Source organism: Ambystoma mexicanum, chromosome 5q (genome assembly GCF_040938575.1).
Source record: "Ambystoma mexicanum isolate Mex_15411 chromosome 5q, UKY_AmexF1_1, whole genome shotgun sequence".
Classification (NCBI taxonomy): Eukaryota; Metazoa; Chordata; class Amphibia; order Caudata; family Ambystomatidae; genus Ambystoma; species Ambystoma mexicanum.
This window is the reverse complement of record NC_090933.1, coordinates 106668960-106686854: the sequence shown is the minus strand read 5'-3', so window position 1 is coordinate 106686854 and position 17895 is coordinate 106668960. Positions and strand designations below refer to the sequence as shown.

The following is a 17895-nucleotide window of genomic DNA, read 5'->3' as shown; positions in this document are numbered from 1 at the left end:
AGAGAGAAAGCGAGAGAGAGGGAGAGAGACAGAGTGAGTGAAAGGTATACATGATGCAATTTGATTTTACATAGTTCTATGTTTGTGGGAAGGGAGAGGATGCTTGACATTTTAATAGGACTTACATCGTTGCCACTGTGGTAGTCATTGTTCACTCGTGTATGGGTGAGTTAGTGAGGACATCTTGGTTAGTTGTCTCTAGGCCCTGGGCCTTATCACGAGATGGCCGGTAGCCCTTAAATGCGGCAGTAACACATTTAAGGGTCCAACCAATCACGAGTCTGGCAGCATTTACCTCTCAGTTAATTGCGCTGAAAATGTCCCAATGGGGAATTCCATTACCGCACATCCCTTCATCTGGCGCTAATAGTGCCGGACCCGGTGGCAGTAACGCTCTTAGCCCGGGGGGTGTCCCAGCGGTATTACCCCCCAATTCGTGATGAGGTCCAATGTGTAGCGAAACCCCTCTCAACCACCTAGATACAGACTATAGTAAAGAGAGCTAAACACAACTTTAACTTAAAGAATAGGAGAGTTCCAGATGAATACAGACACTTTTAAATATTTTGGAACGGTGCAGGTCATTTATTTACAAGCAAAAACAATTTTATATATATATATATATATATATATATATATATATATATATATATATATATATATTACACGGCCACTACAGTTATGGTTAAGTTGCTGTTTCCATAAGAAGAGCACTTTTTGGGTGGCTTATAACTTCGCTCCCACTGGACGAATCCTCACCAAACTTTTTTCTTTTAAAGTATATGGCCCACTCTGAATTGTTTTGCAAAGATTTGTGAGGTTTGGTCCAGGGGGGGAAAAGTTATAGGGGGGGTCCCAAAACGTCTTTTTTTCTCATAGACATAATGGGAAAAAACTTGGCCATGGGCAGTGGGCAGATGGTCCGGGTCATGGAATAAGGTCATGATCCAGACAATCTGGCTACTGGCCATGACCACAAGGAACAAAACATAGGATTAAAGTGGCCATGTCCACCTGGGGCTGGCTTTGTGGTAAAGTTATTCGAAATTAGGAAAGATTTGAAAGGGAAGAAAAATGTGCTTGTGGTAATATGGTCATAGGGTTCTCTTTTTGCCTTCTGCAGGCTGCTATGGAAAGCGAAGAGAGGCCCTGTATGGAACCCTCACCTTCCTTTTCCATGGTGGCCATCTGGCGTCCCGGTGTTGGAAGAAAAATCCTATTTTTTAGCACCCCAGGTTCCCAGTTTGGGAACCTAGGGTGCTAATGGCCTTCATTCCTCATTTCAGGGGCTGGAATGGGGGGATAATGGTCCAGAGACCTATTATCCAGCCTCGCTTCGCTTGGGCTGATAACTTGGGCTGCTGAGTCGGTATCCACCGTTCCAGTCCCTGGAACAGAGGATGAACGCCACAATATTCCCATTAGCATAGCACAAAATGCAAATGGAAATGTTGGAAAATCTTATTTAGTCTATGTACTTTACTGAGAAATATAAAGTAGATGGAGTCTATACATTTTTTTTTTTTAGTTCTATTTTTTTACTGTGAAAGGTGGTTCCTAAAGGAATTTGTCGTTTGTTCTTTTTGGATGTATTTTTTTTGGCAGGAGAGCTGGGAACGAAAGGTGGGGAGGGAAATAAGGGAAGAGGAACCAAATACTAATATGGAGGGGTAGGTGGACAAGGGAAAATGTTGCACATGTGTTATTTCTAAGGTAGGGGCAGTGTTTCTCATGCTCCTTGATTACAGCAGTGGTGGTGGCTCTTGGGGAGGAGGGATGGCATTAGCTGATGCCATTTTAAGATAAATAGCAGTTTTGCTAAAAGTATGTACTGTGTACTAGCCTGTTAATGGATAATGAGTAGGAATAGGTGTTGGAGCTGTGCAAGGGAAATTTTGAAGTTGGAAGTTCCTAGATCAGTAGAAAATGCAGGTCCAAACTGTCCACCAAGCAGAGATCTTATCGTGAAGTGCGGACGGGTTCTCAGACACGTCATCATGCCGCGCGCCAGCGTATGGTCATGTGGCACTGTCCGGAAGGTCCGCAATGAAGTCAGATGTACGGATGCAAAACTAGTTGAAATAGTTGCAAGAAGTGTATAGAAATGTTAAACATTTTTTCCAGATGGTGTGAAATGGCAGAGTTTTAAGGTGAAACTTTGGAAATTGCACACAAATATTGCTATATTGGGTAAGTGTGATATTAGTAAGTTGTAGGAAAATAGCATGCACTGGTAAAAACCTATGAAATTCAATGAAAAAACTTTGTTAAAGGGACGTTATGGTTAAGTTGCACTAATAAAAACCTATGAAATTCAATGAAGAAACTTTGTTAAAGGGACGTTATGGTTAAGTTGCACTAATAAAAACCTTTGAAATTCAGTGAAAAAACTTTGTTAAAGGGACTTTATGGTTAAGTTGGACTAATAAAAACCTATGAAATTCAAAGAAAAAACGTTGTTAAAGGGATGTTATGGTTAAGTTGCACTAATAAAAACCTATGAAATTCAACTAAACAACTTTATTAAAGGGACGTTATGGTTAAGTTGGACTAATAAAAACCTATGAAATTCAAAGAAAAAACTTTGTTAAACGACGTTATGGTTCCAAGTAAAACCGAAAAACCCCTTAAATTCGCCAGTTATGGTAAGCTAAGCAACCATAACTCGCGTCACCACCGTGCACTGCTAAGACTAACACCCAGGACATCAAAGATGACAGCACAAATGTCATTGACAACACTATTAACCCGGCATTGGTGACACGCTCAGCATACACCAGAATGGCTGGCCACCCTGGGCCGGAGGTTTTGTACCATCCAAATGTGCCATTATGGGAAGCACATTACCTCCCCCCACGCAGTATAAGACCCTCGACACACAATGGAGCGACAAGGGAATACTTTGGGTTGGAGATCTATTTGTTGATAGTATGTTCATTAGTTGAGAGGAGATTGCTAAGACCATAGGGGGCAACCCACTACAGAAGCTACAATGTATGAGGTTGCGCTCTGCCATGGCAGAGGTATGGGTGGCATTCCCCACTGAACAACAAATAGATACAGGACTGGGATACATGTCCACTTCTAAGGTGACCAAGACATCCATCTCTAGATTGTACAAAATGGCGCAATCTACCAAAGAGACACCACTCTTGGAGGACAAAGGGAAGTGGGATATTGACCTAGGTTACACTATCACTAACCAGCACTGGGCAAAACTGTGTACACAGACTGGGAATGCCTCACATACCTCTTGCTACCAGTAAATACATTACAAGGTCATGCACAGGGCCTATTACGCTCCGGCCAGGATCAAGACCATATACCCCAATGCCGACGGGAAATGTCCCAGATGTAAGAGCGAGGAGGCGGGCTTGTTCCACATGTTGTGGTCCTGCCCGCATCTATCTAAATACTGGGCTGATGTCTGCAAAGCACTTGAAGAAATGGCAGATCAATCTTTTGTGTGGGATCTGGGTATATGAATGCTGGGTGCAGTGTGTCAAATGAATCCCACTTGGCACAAATTGCTCAATCCCAACCTGATACTAGCTAAGCGTGCATCATGGACGAGGTGGAAAAGTTCAGAACCTCCCACAGTACAAGATTGGGAAAGGGACATGACATGGACTAATGATTGCAAGGACCTGTACGCCAGCCTACTACCTGGCCACAGCCGCCACAAGGACATATGGGGCAGACACAAACTCTGTCGGACAAGTGTGTAAGAGATGTGGAATCAGAAGCACTGTAATACCGTTCAGAAGTGTACCTGCTTGTTGCGAAACAAACAATGTTAACGTTGCAATTACAATGTCAAGTTACGATAATATGTCTGTGTAAGTTTAAATAAAGGTTTTTAAAAAAAAGAAAGTATCACTGTGTTTTAAAAGACAATGGGCCTCATTACGACCCTGGCGGAGGACCATGGTGCAATTTGCACCATGGTCCATGGCGCTAAACTGCCAACTCCGCCATGGTGGTTGGCGGACTTACCGCCCCATTCCGACCTTGGCGGGGCGGTAAGTCCCCAATCCCCATTTACCCTTCCCCATTCCCATTTTTGCCCCATAGGGTATAATGGGAGTGGGGAAGGCGTTAATTACGCCACCGTAAATTACGGTGGCGTAATTAACAACAAGTCCCGTAGCGCCATGGATTTTTCCGCCTGCAAAAAGCAGGCGTAAAAATCACCATGGCGCCACGGGAACTCGTAGTCAGGCGGAAAGGGGCGCCATGGTTTACGCCGGCGTAAACCCCTTTCCGCCAGGGTCGTAATGAGGGCCAATGAAGGATTGTAAATATAAATAATAGAATCTGATGTGGGCCCGGAATTGGGGTGAATTGGGGCTGGCAAGTCTGGCTAAGAGAAGGAAAAAGGGAGCAGTTTGAATGTATTCGTACAGAGGCGTTGTCACCTCCGGCATGCGTATTTATTATGAGTAATTTGACATGACATTTGTCTGGTTGAATCTGAAAATATCTATATGTCCTCTACGTTGTATACATCTCGATGTGACATGGAGATGTTCACATACATGCCATGTATGACAAACATATAAAGGGCTAGATTAGCCCTATTTTTGCAAAATGGATTATGAGAGAACCGTCCAATGATGTTAATTGCAAATGTTTGGTGTATATTGCTAGTGTCTGTGTGGATAAAATTTGACTAATTGGGCAAACAGCGACATGTTTCGGAGGAGAATCGCAATGTATGCATATAGGGCCCGATTCATGGAATTAGTTATGTGGGAAATAGGGGACATGCGCGCCAAACTGCGTGCACATCTGCGTTCATCGATTAATGGAACCGACGGCGCAGGACTTTCTTGGGACTTGCGTGGAGTTTGCGCGGGACCGGAATGTCTATGTGAGCGGTCGAGCGCCTTGCGGGAGACACCATGCAGAGCGTGGACGTGGCTTGCGCAGAGGGCTGGAAAGTGGGCGTAGCTCAAAAAATGGGGAAGAACATGTGAAAAAGTGGGCATTACGCCAAATGACACATATTCATGTAAACACCTGCGCAGCCTCTCGGCATCGGAATGAGCATGCAAATCTCTCGATCACTATGCCACCCGAAAGCAGGCGTAAGTACACTTGCACATAGGATTTGCAGCACCGAAGTGGGTTTGAATGTTGGATTTAGGGGTGCATATACGCAACCGGGGTTCCGATCTTACTTAGGGGTGCATGTAAGCAGTGGAGCAGTGTGCAGGAATGCTTTACAGGGGTTCGCACACCGCTTTTACGAGTTTATACCGAGTTACGATTTTTCATACACATGTTGTCGGGGTGCCGGAAACAGTATGGGCCCGAGATGCAGGCCTGCATGCAAGAGACCCCAAGCACTGTTTGAAGAGTGCATGTATTTGCACACAGGGGAGCGTGCAAATGTAGCTGTTCTTGCTGTTTATGCTTTGTGTGTGGGCATGTCGGGGTTGCTCCGGGCATGACTTGCGAACTGATATGGTTACTTTGCTCTGTTAATTCCATGAATACGCGGGCACGCATTTTTTATACTGCACGCAGGCATGTTCTGTGTCCTTCTCGGCACGCAGACCTTGCAGGATTTCTGCACACATTTCCATGAATCGGCCCCACAATCTACATATAAAAAACAGCTGTGTTTCTTTGAGTTCTTGGGCATGGAGGGAAGATGTGAGAAGGGGCATCCAAAGAAGGATGATGTGTTTTAAAGGTTAAAGAGCAAATGAAGGACTATTTTCATGAAAATCGCAATGTTTAAGAAAACACCAGGCTCAGCCTGGCCTATTGGGCAGTAGGGCAATGCCAGAACCAAAAATGAAAAATGCTATTATGGGACAGTTTTTTCCGTCAAAGTGGGACACGTTTTTGGCCAATGAGGGCCAGGTTCATTAGTTACTTCACCATGAGGCAAGTAGTTTTAACCATTGTTGCTGAATAAATATTCTTTAAATTACACAATTTGCATTACATTTGACCAAAAACTCCCCCTTGGGTAATATTCAAATAGTCTGTCAAAATAAGGAATGAATTGCTATTTGCAACTGTGGGCCTCTTTTGCATTGGTGCCCGAGAAAATTGTATGTCCCAGTCCGACCCTGGAAAACACTGTGATATACGGTAAATGAGAATGGACTTTAGCATAGTCCATTATGGCATTGCCAACAATGAAAGCGAATGCACAAGTGAGCAGTTTCGTGGAAGAGTCCCAGCTGCTGAGACTTGACTGAATACGGATTGCACTGCTCTGTATTAATATCCAACCCTATTTACACTGGCAACTTTACATTTTAAAGTAACAACGTGTATGTCGAGAAGAGCAAAAACTATTGACATTGGCCGAGGTGGAAAAGAAATATGAGTGTATGTTTGTCATGAGTGATTGTGGCTTTTTACCCTATATTGCATATATTGTTATTGCTTATGGTCATGTATTTTAAAGTTGCTATTTTCTCAGAAGAACTTCATTCGACAGATTGTATTGTAAAAGTACATTTTGTAAAACATGGCCTAGTTTATTAGAGCCCTACTGTCACCCTGCAAATGTTTGCTGCAATACCCTAAATACAATCCTCAGAAAGCACTTTCTGTTAGTATCAGTACAGATTGCTGACATCATCAATCATGTTACTATGTGATGCCATTTCAGCTGCAATCTGTCATGACATGTGTGTGGCTATGACCAGTGCATGATGGAGGCGCGAGTTATGGTTGTGTAACTTTCTATAACTGCCAAATTTCTACGATTCATCGAGTTTGCACCCCAACCCTATTTTATGGGCAACTTGGCCATAATGTTCCTTTAACAAATGTTCCTTTAACAAAGTTTGTTCACTGAATTTCTGTAAAGAACTATAATGGGGTGATGCTGAGCCACACAGACCCTTCAGATATCTCAGAAGGTCGGTTTTATGGTAATACACTGATCACTAAGGGCACCCCGAAAGCAAGGGAGGAAAGAGGTGCCCCGCCTGTCCCCAAGCTGCAAGAAGAGAAATGACGCTAATGGCAGCACACGCAGGTCTCAAGAGGAGAGGAAATGGGTGGAGTAAAACATGGAGCACAGGGGAGACAATTACATAAGGCGTTCACAGTCACCATGCAGGGAGGCAAAGACACACACAGGCAATGTGGCGATATTCTCATGGCGCCCCAAACAATCCGGATTGTTTGTAATGATTACTTTGGAAATAGCATCTAGTATTCTTTATAGAATTCATCAATTCGTCAATTCATGATGCTGCCCATGTCTGGACTTGAAAAGAGGGCAATCTCACTTCCTTTTTGCTGCTCTGGCTGTTTTCTTTCACTCAACAAGTGAGTAGGCTGGTATTGGCATAATTGACCTAAAAACATTTGACCTAAAACATTTGATCGCATTTTGTTGACCTATTTTTGGGTCAAATTTAATTAAAAATCTATGTGGGGTGGGTAAGGGTATAGATTAGGTTGAGGGGAAATGAGGAGGGTTGCGGGGGGTCTCCTCCCATATTTTAGACCAAAGAAAAGGTCAAATAAATTCAATCAAATGAGATTAGGTGAACTGTTTTAGGTCAAATAGACCCAAACCGAGTAGGCTTGGGCAAATTTTTGGAGCAAAACACAAGCTACCTGAAGTTTGGATGGGTGAGGTGCTTCAAACTTTTTCAGTGATTTCAGAGGAAAGGTTGAGGGTGCACCCAAAGACTTGGCTGGTCCTGCGAAGGGTGGCTGGTTGCCATCCCCAACAGGCCACAATACGTGCCACATTTCCATGCCACTGCATTGCCGATCATAAGAGGCCAGAGATAAAGTTTAAAGTATGCTTCCCTATTTCCAGAGTGCTTATTCTTTAAATCGAAAGAAACCTTATTTTTTTCAACGACATGAGCAGAACTATTCCTGCTTAATATAAAAAACAATACATTTTCCATTTTTAGCTCAAGTTTTTTTAATTTTCGATACATTTTTACGGTGGGGTGTCGGCAGGAATGGTTAGTTACAGGGGGACATAAGGTTGTTTCTACGATAAATAGGGCTTTCATTTTGATCTCCCCCCTCCCACTGTGATCTGTTAATATTCACTGGTCATCACATTTTTTTTTTAACTTTGTTTTTATTAACATCATACATATGAGGAAGGGTGCAGCAGCAATCCCTGCCAGCGGTACATCAAACAAACATAAATGATGGGATTTTTACCTTTTACTCCCAGCCCGCCTCCCCCCACACACCCTCCCTCCCATCTTTTCAACGTACCAAGTCTTGAGGCTATGCAGGTTATAAAGGCTGCAGAGAAAACATTCGAATATCAATCGTACTGTTTGACACAGTGGGGTCAGATCGGTTCACAGCAAGCTGGGGGCCCAACTAAGTTCCTGGGGCCGGTGGTAAGACATGTGAAATGGAGGCGTTATGGAACGTACTTTACAAACGCATAGAAATGCAGTCATCGTTGAGGAGCACAGCCGTCCACTCCTGTACACATTCCGACATGGTATCATTTGTTATCGCAGTGAGTTTTTCATAAGTAAAGATCGACCTAAGTTTACAAAGCCAATCCTCCTTGGATGGAGTTAAAACACTTTTCCATTTTTGGGCCAGTGCTAGCCTCCCCGCCCTCAACATAGCCCCAAAGACCCTCGGGAATGCATTCTGTTCTGTCTCCAGCATAGGAGTACCCAGGAGGATTTCCAATGGAAGTAGAGATGGGGACTACCCCTCTATATCCTTAATCCAGCTGAGCAGTTCCGACCAGTACACCTGAATGACCGGACATCCCCACCACATGTGAAACCAAGTTCCCCGTTGTTGACATATCCTGGGGCAAAAAGGGGATACCTCTCTAAACATTCTAGACAGGGTGGCTGGAGGACGATGCCATGAGTGGAGTATCTTAAAGCTATGTTCCATGGCAGCAGTATACAGTCAACCCGTGAAGATAGCTTTAAAGATTGCACTCCACGTGTGGTCGTCAAGCGTCGTGCTCAGCCTTTCTTCCCATATTCGTTTGAAGGGTTGTCTACCCTCCAAATTAGCAATTATCAATGTGCCATAAAACTTAGATAGAGAGCCCTTCCGGGAGGCGCTTTTGGCTAGGACGTTTTCAAAAGGGGTGAGTGGGCGTTTATAGTTATCGGCCCACCGAGGATGGGTCAGGATTCCCTTCAAGCGCAAATATTCAAAGATTGAGGGCGGATTGTCACCCAGTGCCTCGGTCAGTTGGTCATATTCTATGAAGCCCTCTTCGCGAGAGAGTTTAGCGACCCTCTCCAGGCCCATGTCTGACCATGATTATGTATCTCGAAAGCCCCTGGTGCCTAGGTTGATGGGGGGGGCCCACAGTGACGTTAAAGGGGAAGGCCAGGAAGATAGCAGTTTATTGTCCTTGTTCGGCTTCCAAACTGCCCAGAGGGCCGCTAGTGTGGGGTGTATTCTAAGGTGGGTGGGGAGGGCTTTAGGGGGAGCCCATAGTAGGTCCCTAACTTTTCTCGGGTGGGTATGGACATCCTCAATGAAAGTCAAATATGTCCCCAAGTCATCACACATGTGCTCTAACATCACCCTGAGCTGGGCTGCTTTGTAGTATAGCCTAAAGTCCGGGAGACCGAATCCACCATGAGATTTAGGAAGAGTCAAGGTAGAAAATTTGACTCTTGGGGCCTCATTACACGGTAGGCGGTAACCATGGCGCTATTAGCGCCATGGGTGCCGCCGGTATTTTACCATGTCCGCCTTGGTGGATGGCGGAATTACCACCCTGCTCCAAGGTGAGCGGGGGCAGTAATTCCCCATTCACCAAGGCCCTTCCCCATTCCCATTTTTGCCCCCATAGGGCATAATGGAAATGGGGAAGGCGCTAATTACGGTACTGCAAATTGCGGTACTGTAATTAGCACCAAGGTCCCTTTGCGGGTTCGTTTTTTAACGCCTGCTAAAAGCAGGCGTTAAAGTACCAACCCGCAAAGGGACCTCGTAATAAGGCGGTAAGGGTTAACGGTCACCGGTACCCTTACCGGTGACCGTTAACCCTTACCGCCTACCGTGTAATGAGGCCCTTGATCTTTTACCGTCCCAAATGAACTGGAGAACTCGGGACTGCAGTGCCTCGAAGAAGGCCTCAGGGATCACCACTGGGAGGGCCGCAAATAGGTAAAGTAGGCGGGGCAGGATGTTCATCTTGACCGTGGCCATACGCCCAAACCAAGAGAGTGTAAGGGGTGCCCATCGTTTAAGATCGCTACTAATCTTAGCCAAGATCTCCGGGAAGTTGCATTGATAGAGGTGTGTCAGATCCCTGGGAATGGTTGTGCCCAAGTACCTGGTGGATACCTGCTCTATTCTTACTCCCAATATTTTGGAGTTACCCCCGATAGCGTGGTCCCCGGGACCCATGGGCATAATGCTAGACTTGGACGTATTTACCTTGAGCCCTGAAAAGGTACCAAAGTAGTTGATAAGTCCGAACAATCGGGGGAGAGAGTCCTGAAGATTGGTCAGGTAGCCCAGAATATCATCTGCGAACAGGGAGAGTTTAAAGTCGCAATTGTCACAACTAATCCCTGTGATTTCCTGGTCAGCTCTGATTGCTATAGCCAGGGGCTCTATTGCCAAAGCATATAGAAGGGGTGACAGGGGACAGCCCTGACGGGTGCCCCTAAATAGAGCCAGAGGCTCTGAGGAGGCGCCATTGACCAAAACTCTCACTGAGGGGCCATTGTAGAGTGCTGAGACCCATCCACAGAAGTTGTCCCCCAGACCCATTTTTCGTAGGACTTTACCCATATAAGGCCACTCGACACGGTCGAAGGCCTTTTCCGAATCTAGTGAAAGGAGATAGCCCTCCACCCCTTGCCTTGAAGCCTCATACATGAGATCGAGGGTCTTCCGTATGTTATCTGATCCCTGGCGTCCCGGAATAAAGCACACCTGATCTCCATGTACTAGGGAAGGGAGGAATGCTGCCAGCCTGTTTGCTAAAAGTTTGGCCAAAATCTTAACATCGACATTGAGGAGGGATATAGGGCGATATGATTGGCACTGGGAGGGGTCCCTCCCCTCTTTGGGGATTACTGCTATGAGAGCTGATATCATCGTAGGTGGGAGGGAGCCCAGTTCCAATGCTGAGTTAAACATCTTGGCCATGAACGGGGCCAAAGTGGACCGATAGGTCTTGTAAAACTTGACAGTATACCCATAATCCCCCGGGGCAGTTCCGCTCTTCAGAGAGGATATGGTGTCTATTATCTCTTGTGCAGTTACGGGATGTTCTAGTGTTTCTTCCTTGTCAGGAGGGAGGCCCGGGATCGGGAGGGAGTCCAGGAAGCTGTCTATCTCAGTCCCATCCCCTGCGTACTCTGAACAATACAACCGTTCATAGTATTGTCTGAATTGTTCAGCTATCTCACTATCTCTCACGGTCCAATCCCCTTCCGGAATGCAAATGGAATTCACCCTCCTACTATTTCTAAGCTCGTGATTCCGCCAAGCCAATATCTTATCCGCTTTTTCCCCCTTTTCCATGTATTTCTGTTTTAGGAAAGACAACTTCCTTTCTGTTTGTTCCACCTGGAGGTCTGCCAACTTAGCACGCAGTCTTTGTAACTCCTCTCATTGTCCAGGGAACATCTGCGTTTTCAGTTTCCCCTCCGGTTGGATAGTATCTATCTTTTCTCTCAGTAATTTCTCCTCGTGGCCCCTCTCCCTCTTTTTTCTTGAACCTATCTCGATGAGGTTGCCCCTAATGGTTGCCTTGAATGCCTCCCAAACTCCCATGACGCCAACCTCCCCATTGTCGCTGTTAGAGAAGTAATCTTTTATGACTTCTAAAAGGGATACATGTACTTTTGTACTTCCTTATCATGCAGAAGGAGGTCTTTGCACCTCCACTGGGACCCAGCTGCACGAGCAGGGGGAATACCCATTTTTATCCTAACCAAATCGTAGTCCGACCACGGGACAATCTCCACCCCCGAATCCATGACCTCACCCCGAAGCGTGGAATTAACCAGAATGTAGTCAATACGAGAGAATGTGGCATGCAGCTTTGAATAGAAGGTAAAATCAGGGTCCCGGCCTTGCTTAGTGGGGTGCGTGTCACTCAAGCCCAGTTCCCCATTAACTTCTTGGAAAGCTTCTGCCAGTTTTTTTTTGAAGTCGCAAATCAGGGCATGGGTTGACGGACTTCCTATCCCTTTCAGGGCAAAGGACCATGTTAAAGTCCCCACCCACCAGTAGAGTGCCCTCGGAAAAAGCCATGATTTTCCCTTTCATCCCCTCCCAGTAGCTATCCTGTGCTTCATTCGGAGCATATATACAAACCAGAGTGAACAGCCGGCCCCTCACCTCCCCTTTAACCATAATATATCGTCCTTCCGGGTCCGACTTCTGAGCCTTGACCACAAAATGAGCTCCGGGAGAGACCAGTAGGGGCACTCCGCATTTTTTAGCCTGGAAGGACGCCACATACACCTGATCAATGTTCTTTGCCCTTAGCTTTGGCTCCTTGCCCCGAACCCAATGGGTTTCTTGTACAAAAAAAAGTGAAGCCGGAGCCTTGAAAATTCTCTCACCACCAACAACCTTTTTGCAGGAGAGTTAAGTCCACGTACATTTAACGTCCTCGCTGTCAAAAATTGAAACGAATCAGCCATCAAAGCGATGGTAGAAGCTCATGGCTCCCTCCGTGGAGCGCGAAATGGCATTTCTCCCGCAGTGCTTCCGCACCCTGCTGGTGCCCAGAAACAATCCTATAGATGCAAAATAAACCTGAAAGCCTGGTGTGTCCCAACTAAATCCCCAATAAACAAACCCCAACTTCTCACCCCCCTCCCCCCTGAACGCCCAGTTGATTATCGGCTTCATCTTGTCGCCAATCCAGGCCACCATTGTCTCCCCCTTACGGGCTCTTGAACTCCTCAAAAACAACAACCTGAGCCCCCCAACCCCTCACCAAAACCAGTTTATGAACAAATGCGTCGTACCCCCACTCATAGAATCGAGTACAAGCTTAATCATTGAGCTCCCGGGGGTCTCTTTAAGATTTGGGCTGATCTGGGGATGCCGGAGCCACTCTCCTGAATTTCCTGTGACCCCGGACTTTGCGCCTTTCCTGCGGAGCCCTTGGCCCCCTCGGGCCAGCTGGGGCTCTCTCGCATTCTTGCTCACTCATTACCATGTTCGGATCCTCCAGGAGCTCCCCCGACACTCTGTGAATATCGTCCTCCGTAACCAGGGCATACTTGTAGCCTTCAAGCTCAAAGGAAAGCGAAAAGGGGTATCCCCACCTATACCAGACCCCCTTGGTCCGGAGCATTTACGTCAGGGGGGAGCAGAGCCGGCGCCTTGCCAGGGTAAAAGCAGACAGGTCCTGATACACCGAGATCTGGGCCCCCTCCCAATCCACTGGGCCTTTCTTGCGAGCTAGTTCCAGAATCGTACTTTTCTTCGCAAAGTAGTGGAATCGTACTAGAATGGACCTGGGGCCTCTGTTGGCTGCACCTGCTCTATGGGCTCTGTCAATAGTTGGTTTGTTCGTATTAGCCTCTTCAAAGAGTGATCCCACCACTGCATTAATAGCTTTTATGATGTCTGCTTGCGTTTCACCCTCACGCTCCGGAAAGCCTAGAAAACGCAGGTTACAGCGACGTTCTCTATTCTCCAAATCGTCAAGTTTATGGAGCATTTCTCTTCCCTCCTCTCGAGCTGCGCCAAGCGAATGCAGAATTGTGTCTCAAAAATGTCATTCGAGGCTGTATTGTTTTCCAGTGCCTGGACTCTATGTTGTCCACTTTTTTGTCCAAGGTGTCCAGTCCTACCGCTATATCCTCCCTAAAGCCTCTAATCTCATCCAGGAGGGCAGCCATGCCTTTGGTGACCGTGCTAGTTTCCGTTAGTTCATGGTGTGTCAGGGCCGCCATCTCAGGGAGAGTTGGGGAGCCAGGGGACAGGCGCCGGAATCTCTGCAGGGATTCCTTCCAGTTCATAGGCCCCCTCGGACCATCTCCGCTCCACGAGGTCACTCCTGGAAGCCCCAATCCTAGTGGGCTCAGGCGCCGGGCAACAAAACAACTCTGAAGGAGTCCTCCCTGCCTGCGACCCAGGCTCCGCGTCCACCTTTAGGGTGGGGGGTTGTTCGGATAGTTCTCAAATTCAAAGCCAGTGGGGGCCCGTCACCCCCTGTCCCAGCCCCGGGCTCGATCGCCTCCGCCCCGGCAGTCCCTGGAGAGGAGCGTTCAATACTGAGGGGCCAGGCGGTGATCGAAGAGCGATAAGCCAGAGGCAGGCCCTCTATGTCTCTGATGTTGTTTAGATCACTAGGGCAGCCTCACACCTCGCGGGGGCTCAAGTGCTCCATTGGCACGTCTCACGATCAACCTCTGGATCCAGGGAGGGCCCGATGTGGGGGGGGTGGGAGAACTGCTGTGGGCCCCCCTGGGGGGGGACGTCCGCTCTTCCGAATCACCGATGGGGGCCTCTGCTCTTGGTAGCCCCCGATGAGGGCTAGCCCCGTTGGGGGGGGCTGGGGCCGAAAGTCCCGCGGAGGCAGACCTGCCCTCTGAAGTGCCCTCCTGCGCCGGCTCCCCTACCCGCCGCCGCCTGTGGGAACGCCGCAAGCCGCCAAACCCATTGTGCCGCTCCGGGCTGCAGCCCCACCACAAGGAGACGGCCCGAGGCGCCGTGCGACCCCGTCCGGGCTCTATGGGGCACGGGAGACCGCCTCGGTCAAGTTCAGGGGAGGGGGCTGCTCATTCCACGCTGCCCGATGGGGTTGCAGGCCGTGCTTGGGCCGTGGCTCTCTGTTGTTTTCTTGCGGAGCCGCGGCACTTGGGAAGGCGGGGCTCTCTCTCCCTCCTGCTTTCAGAGGCTCCGTACACAGCGAAGGCTCCATGCCAGGAGACCGGAGTTGGGGTATTCTGGAGCCCCACGTCGTCAGGAGGCAGCGGTGGGTGTCGGCACTTCACTCTGGTGGGGCATGGGGGGGGCTCAAGTCCCGTAGACGGCGCCCTTCGGAGGAGACAAGTGGAGATGCGTCAGTGCATCTCTGCGCCCCCTGGTGGATCCGGTCATCACATTTTTAAAGGCGGTGACCCATGAACATTCACCGGTCCCTTAAGGAAGGTTCAAACATGCCAAATAGAGGGTAATGCAGCCTGGGTAAATACAACTCATTTGTACAGTTCACGCCTGATATACAAAGATGGCAGCTGCTTGCTGTTTTGTAGTGAGGTCGCCATTTTCTTTAGATTATAATTTTAGTCTGTAGCGTTGGTATGATGTTATAAAATAAATTACATAGAGATCAGGGGCCCGATTCATGGAATATTTGCACGGTTCAAAGTGAATTTGCACTGCTGAAAAGTGACTTTGCACTTCTGACACAAACCCTGATTCATGGAACTGTGCAAAGGGTATTTTTGCCGTGCAAAGTCCTTTTGTACTGCAAAAATGACTATGCGCTGACTTTGCCCGGCAGAAATAAACTTTGCACGGTTCCATGAATCAGGGTTTGTGTCTGCAGTGCAAAGTCACTTTTCAGCGGTGCAAAATTACTGTGAGATATACAAATATTCCATGAACCAGGCCCTTGGTGTTTACATCTATTGAAGGGATTACACAAGCGCGTTCAAACGTCATGGTGACATTACAGTTATCTTTGTCTCTAGTGCTTTATATTTTGTAAATCATTTAATGATTAAAAAATGCAAGTCGTGTAGAAAATGACGCACAACATCCAGTACAAGCGTGCAAGTACTTATGATTTGAAAGAAAGTGTGCACAGGATTACAGCAGCCAGCATTAGGGAATTGCATATTGGTGTTTGATGAAAGGAAAGAGGCTCACGTGATCACTGGAGCCTCCTCAAAAACACGCGCAACATTTTTCATGCTTTTGCTTTTGCTTTGCTGAAGCACACCTGTAATGTAAGGCCTGTTTTCGAGCGGCTTTATGAACAGGCAAACATCTATGCAAATTAACAGCAGCCAAATAATGCGGCGACAGACTGGGTCTTCCAAGCTAGCTGAATTTGTTAATTGTTTGGCAGACCTGTAGAGAGCAAATACAGCTGTGCCTTTCTGTAAATAATCAGATAACATGAAATGATACATTGGGCCTCATTACGACCCAGGCGCTAATGGGTTAACGGCGCCGCAAAAGGCTGCAGCGCCGTTAACCTATTAGCGCCTAATTACGAGCTCCCTTTGCGGGGACCCTACCTTAAAGGCTGGTTTTACCAGCCGTTAAAGTAGGGTGCCGTAAAGGGACCTTGGTGCTAAGTACGGTGCCGCAATTTGCGGTACCGTAATTAGCGCCTTCCCCATTCCCATTGAGCCCTATGGGGCAAAAATGGGAATGGGGAAGGGCCCATTGGTGAATGGGGAATTACCGCCCCGCCAACCTTGGAATGGGGTGGTAATTCCGCCATTCACCATGGCGGACCCCGGCATGGACCATGGTGCTAATAGTACCGGGGTCGTAATGAGGCCCATGTGACTGGAAAATGAAATCAACACGATTTGAAATTAACACTGACTTTCAACTTGATCTTGACATCGTTCTCATATAGTGTGTATCACTCTATGAACCTGGTGTTTCTTTTCTACTTCTTGTGAGGACATTTCTGACAGATTTTACCTGAACACAAGATAATTATTAACATAATATTGATATCTTGAATGTCTTTGCTTATATTTGAGTGAAATATTAATAATGACTTGGAATTTGAAACAAACAAATCACAAATCGTTTAAGAGTGACTAAAATGTCTGTTGATGTGCACATCTGAACAGGTTACTTTAGCAAATTGCTACACATTGGGACTCATTTCGGGTCTGGCGGTAACCCTGCCTGTGCTACCGGCGGGTTGCCGCCAGACCCGTAATTATTTACCGGACTATTACAAGTCCAGGGGCCGGGAAGTCAGGCGCCAGTATATTTGTTAATCCCTGTTCCCATAAAGTCCTGTGGGACTCTATGAGAGTGGGGACACAGGAGCACCGACAACGGTGCCGGTGCTCCCTTTACAAGTCTGTCTACCCTCGCCGCTGCGCCCGGCAGGGTCAGACCTGTCGGCACAGCGGCTCCAGCAGGCCGTCTTGTAGTTTGCCGGTCCAGAAACAAGGGTGCCGGTGAGCTTACCGGCACCCTTGTTTCCGGACGGGCAACATTATAATGAGGCCCATTGAGTATTTTTGACATTTTTGGCAACAACAATCAACACATAAATCGCCCGAACAGCACTCGCAACGATCCGACATTCACACCCAAGCTCCGCGCAAGGTGAAAACTGAACTCAAGCTGCCAACAGGACACAACCGTCTCACTTTCCTACGACCCTCTTCACCCCACTAACCTTACCACCACCTCCTTGTTTGCAGATCCGCCTGAGTGCCTGCGGACTAATTCTGTTGGTGACGGTGCGGGGTACAAATACCTTTAACATTATCAGTAACATAACTATGGAACACAAATTAAGACAGTGGACTGTATTGTTGCACATTGTCTAACATGCCAGCACTGTTTACCCGAGCACAGTGTTTGCACATGCACAATCACATGAGCGTCAGTACAAATATATTTGGAGTTTGGGCCTCATTCAAGCTTTGCAGGCATCCCCTACAGAAATTCACACTACTTTCACACACTCACTGCTAATCTGAGTAGCCAGACACAATTGCAGCACTTCCCATATATGCAATGGTAGTGGTTTTCCCGGTATATATGCAATGGTAGTGGTTTTCCCGGTATATATGCAATGGTAGTGGTTTTCCCGGGATATATGCAATGGTAGTGGTTTTCCCAGTATATATGCAATGGTAGTGGTTTTCCCGGTATATATGCAATGGTAGTGGTTTTCCCGGGATATATGCAATGGTAGTGGTTTTCCCAGTATATATGCAATGGTAGTGGTTTTCCTGGTATATATGC

General features: G+C 47.3%; 1 protein-coding gene across 2 annotated transcripts in view; it reads left to right on the top strand.

Annotated features, from left to right (window-relative positions):
- GABBR2 (gamma-aminobutyric acid type B receptor subunit 2) overlaps positions 1 to 17895 on the top strand; it is a 2296575-nt gene that overhangs the window by 213999 nt on the left and 2064681 nt on the right. The gene's annotated exons all lie outside the window — the stretch shown is intronic.